Source organism: Portunus trituberculatus, chromosome 5 (genome assembly GCF_017591435.1).
Source record: "Portunus trituberculatus isolate SZX2019 chromosome 5, ASM1759143v1, whole genome shotgun sequence".
In the NCBI taxonomy this organism is placed as follows: Eukaryota; Metazoa; Arthropoda; class Malacostraca; order Decapoda; family Portunidae; genus Portunus; species Portunus trituberculatus.
The window spans coordinates 4,301,929-4,306,928 of record NC_059259.1 but is presented as its reverse complement, the minus strand read 5'-3'; the positions used below and the strand labels follow the sequence as shown (position 1 = coordinate 4,306,928).

Here is a 5,000-nt window from a genome sequence, read left to right as displayed (position 1 = left end):
CAACCCGCGTTTCATTAATTATTACTTTTTTTTTTCTTTTTGGCTTGAATATGAAGACTAAGGATTATTTCTATGGTGAACACAACCAGCGTTTCATTACTTCATTCTGTATTCTTTAAGTCTTGAATATAAAAGACAGGATTATTTCTAACTAATGATTACCCTATATAACTCTAACCCAACCACGTGTCTCACTTTTCTCTACAAGTCTACGATGAACACACCCCACGCTTCATTACTATACGGATTATTCTCTTTGGTTTGAGTGTGGATGAAGACCAACGACTTTTTGTACCCAAGGAATATGGTATACAACTTCGTATCTCAGCTAAGCGTCTCCCTTCCCTCTCTTTAAACGTCTACAGTGAACCCATCCCACGTTTCACTTCTATACGGATTATTCTCTTTGGTGTGAGTGCTAATAAAGGTTAAGGATTATATCTAACTAAGGATTATTGTATACAACGCTTCCTATCTCAGCTGTCTCCTTTCTATACATATCTACAGATAATATAAGCCACGTTTCACTTTTATACGGATTAATTTCATTGGTTTGAGTGTGTATGAAGACTAAGGATTTATCTAACTAAGGACTATTGTATACAACGCTTCCTGTCTCATGTCTCCTTTCTATCTTTGCCTTTGAAATGAAGATAAAATACACTGTTACATATACGTTAATTAAATGTATATACCGTTTAAACAAGGACTCGCTCAAGATTCAGAATATGAGGACTCGTATACCACTGAATTGAATGTCTGTGCCTTAGAAATGAAGAGGAGAAAATACACTGCTACATATACGATAAATAAATTGTACATACCGTTTAAACAAGAGGATTCACTCAAGATTCAGAAAATGGGGACTCTTATACCAGTGAATTGTGTATCTTTGCCTTAGAAGTGAACAAGAAGAAATTTTACTGTTACATATACGATAGAATAAACAAGATTCACTCAGGATTTAGAATATGATACTTTTGTACCAGTGAATTGAGTGTCTTTACTTTAGAAATGAAGAGGAGAAATTGTACTCTTACTTTTACGATAAATTAATTGTATATACCGTTTAAACTGAATTCACTCAAGATTTACGTATTCAGAAACGCCTTCCCTTCTCACTCCGACAATTTTCAAAGGCCACAGACAACTAGGCGGGTTTTCAAGACAGTTTCTTCTATTAATAAACTAGAAATCTTGCCAATCTATCATCAGAACCATAAAAATACCCTTAAAAACACGAGTATCTTCAACTAGGGCCTTTGGAAAGCAGTGATGGTGGGAGGATAGAGCGTTTCAGAATACAGGCTTTAGAATTGAATGAAAAGAAAAAAATGTATGAAGACTCCTGTACCAGCCTCGGAGTCCCCTTTGCTTGCACCTGAGTGGGACTTTATCACAGTTTTGGTTACCCTCGACCTGTTTACCCTCATATAGAAAAATAGGGGAATAATTTTAGTATGTTTCAATGGGGAATATATAAGAATGGTTGACGTGTACGATTGAATGAGCAAATTGAATATAAGTGAAGGTGTTGTGAGTAACGGAGAGATGAATGAAAGAAAGAGTGAGGAAAAGAAAGGGGTTTGAATGCATATTAAAGAAAGTAGATATGTTTAAATGGGGAATGTATAAGAATGGTTGACATGCACGATTGAATGAGCAAAATTGAATACAAGTGAAGAGATGAACGAAATGGGAAAAAAGATTGAGGAAAAGAGAATGGTTTGGATGCATATTAAAGAAAAGACTCTGAAATATTGAGAACAGAGGTGATTTATAGCCAAACTTTGCCTGTCAGAGAGAGAGAGAGAGAGAGAGAGAGAGAGAGAGAGAGAGAGAGAGAGAGGGGAATGGACTGAGAGCAAAAAAGTTGAGCATCATTCAACTTTTGCGTGTACTTCAGTCTCTCTCTCTCTCTCTCTCTCTCTCTCTCTCTCTCTCTCTCTCTCTCTCTCTCTCTCGTGTAATTAAAAGACAAATACAAAGACAATGAAAACAACCACTTGAAATCAAATAAATATATGTAACAACAATAATAATAATAATAATAATAATAATAATAATAATAATAGAAACTCCTCGATGAATCCAGTGAACTGAAAGGATTTATCGGATCAGAGAGAGAGAGAGAGAGAGAGAGAGAGAGAGAGAGAGAGAGAGAGAGAGAGCAACGGACCAAGCGACCAGCAACAAGTGGGCGTCTTTCCAACCCTCCACTAGTTGCTCTCTCTCTCTCTCTCTCTCTCTCTCTCTCTCTCTCTCAAAAAAAAAAAAAAAAATTACCAAAAATCTTAAACTTACCCTTTTAAACAGTGGTGTCCCGTCACTCCATTCTGTGGCGTGCGGGCGTACTTGTGGTGTGGTGGGCGTGTTCAAGGGCGCGGGCGTGGTGAGGCTGTGGCGACGGGCGGCCCTGGTACCTGAATGCTGCCACCCAACCTGCTCTAACTTATATACACCCACAAATAGATAGGCGGGGCTTGGGAGAATTTGTAGGCGGGGTGTGTTTGTCTCCGCCCACTTTATGCGCCGTGTATCTCCTCCTCCTCCTCTTCCTCCTCTGATTCTTCTAGTCTTCCTCCTCCTCCTCCTCCTCCTGCTCCTCCTCAATTGTTTTTTTCTTTTCTTTTTTTTATTCTTATCGTTATATCACCAGAAAACCACGCCCCATTCCATCTCTCTCTCTCTCTCTCTCTCTCTCTCTCTCTCTCTCTCTCTCTCTCTCTGGGTCGACCATCGCCAGACGAAAAAGTTCTTAAATGGAATTCCTTTGGGCATACCGCCACCCACCCATACGGCACCGCTCTCTCTCTCTCTCTCTCTCTCTCTCTCTCTCTCTCTCTCTCTCTCTCTCTCTCTCTCTCTCTCTCGCTTTATTATTTTCACCTCCATTAGTATTGCCATCACAACCATCACCACCATCACTATCACCGTCGCCCCCGCTCCCACAGGCGCCACCACAGCCGCCGCCCATCCCTCTCCCATCACCACTACACCACCACCACCACCACCACCACCACACCCATCACCACTATCATTACTACTACTACTACTACTACTACTACTACTACTACTACTGCTACTGCTACAACTTATATTTCTACTACTACTACTACTACTTACATTTCTACTACTACTGCTTACATTTCTACTACTACTACTTACATTTCTACTACTACTACTACTAATAATAATAATACAATCACTACTACTACTACAACTACTACTACTACTTTTACTCCTACATTTCTGCTTCTGTTTTTACTACCACCACCACCACCACCACCACCACCACCACCACCACCACCACCACCACCACCACCACCACTTCTACAACTTTGACAAACACACTGGTCTTCCCTCGTGATTGGTCGTAACGCTGGTCCAATGTACAGACTCCACCAGTGAGCTCGTTGTGGACAGCTTGTTATGCAGGACTGTGGCTTTCCCCCAGTCTGGAAGGTGGCAATGAGAGTCTATATACACCACAAGCGAACTGTTCATCCTGTGTTGCTGTAGATCAAGTGGGCCTTATCTTCAATATTTTGTTCCTCTTGGCTGGCTTCCCTCCTGCATAAAAATAATAAATAAATAAATAAATAAAGTAGTATTTATGTTCATGGAAAAAGGGAAGAGGAAATATATATGAGGAAAAGAGTGGGGTTTTTTTAAGTGTTTTAGAATATAATCATTTAAGTTTAGTGTTAAGGTGAATTATTAATCTTATTAAGAGGAATAATAACCCCTTCATTACCGTGACGTGTTTCCATATTCATTCTTCTTACTATTTGGTGATTTGATACAGCTTCAGAAACTTATGTCGGGGGATTAAAGTAGTGAAGACTGTGGCCATTAATCTTTTGACCTTCATAGACCCTTGGTAATGTCAATAAAATCGTCTTAACATACCCAAACTCAAGATAAAAATGCATACCAGTACTGAAGGGGTTAGAATATTGGAGACTGTGGCTATTACTCTTTTGACCTCCACAGACCCTGGGTAATGTCAATAAAATGGTCTAATCCAGTGGTTCTTAACCCCTGGGTCGTGATCCAAAGTTGGGTCGCCACGCCATTTTATTGGGTCGCTAACGGTTTGCAGAAAATAATTATTTTCCCACTATAAATATATTATAATTATATATTGTAATAATTAAAAATCATGATGCATTGTTTTAGGATTCTAAGTAGACCATGATTAAATAAAAACTCCAAAGCAGTAAATTTATTTGAAGTGTAAAGAATCTCCCATACCCAACAAGACATCTGCCTTTTAAACGTAATCGTTGGCGGAGGTGGAGGGTGTATAGGAGGGAGCAGAGTGGAGGACAATTTATATATCTATGTAGGCTTGGGTCGCAATGGTTGATTTGTGCAAGATTTTGGGTCGCTGCCAAAAAAGGTTAAGAACCACTGGTCTAATCGAACACAAAACTCAAGGTAAAAAATACATCCCAGTACTGAAGGGGTTAAAATAGTGAAGACTGTGGCCATTAATCTTCTCACCTCCATAGACCCTTGGTAATGTCAATAAAATGGCCTAATCATACTCAAAACTCGTGGTAAAAAATACATAGCAGTACTGAAGGAGTTAAAATAGTGAAGACTGAAGACTGTGGCCATTAATCTTCTGGCCTCCATAGACCCTGCCTGATGTCAGTAAAATGGTCTAATCGTACACAAAACACAGGTAAAATATACATCCCAGTACTGAAGAGGCTAAAGTAAGACGTGGTCATCAGCCTTATCGAGAGGTCATTGCACTGTCATCACTGTATACTTAACATGCTTATTGGTAAACACTGCATTAACGTCGTAACTTGTGCCTTCTTTCCCTTCATGGACAAGTTCTTGAGATCTCGTAGTGCGTTTCCGACACCCTGCTTGATGTGCCCCGTCACGCTGGGTATTCATAGAGCTCGTGTTCAGAAACGTCTTCCCCTCTCACTTCGATGATTTTGTAAGGCCACAGAAACAACTAGACAGGTTTTTCCTAT

The 5,000-nt window shown here is 39.8% G+C and overlaps 1 protein-coding gene and 1 long non-coding RNA gene across 3 annotated transcripts in view; one reads left to right on the top strand and one right to left on the bottom strand.

The window, feature by feature from the left end:
- Positions 1-2,439, bottom strand: part of LOC123513518 (synaptic vesicular amine transporter-like) — a 38,032-nt gene extending 35,593 nt beyond the window's left edge. Inside the window, exon 1 of the mRNA XM_045270733.1 lies at positions 2,305-2,439. The gene's annotated coding sequence lies outside the window, so the exon portion shown is untranslated. The remainder of the gene's footprint in view (positions 1-2,304) is intronic.
- Positions 1-5,000, top strand: part of LOC123513536 — a 140,165-nt gene that overhangs the window by 25,723 nt on the left and 109,442 nt on the right. The window lies entirely within an intron of this gene.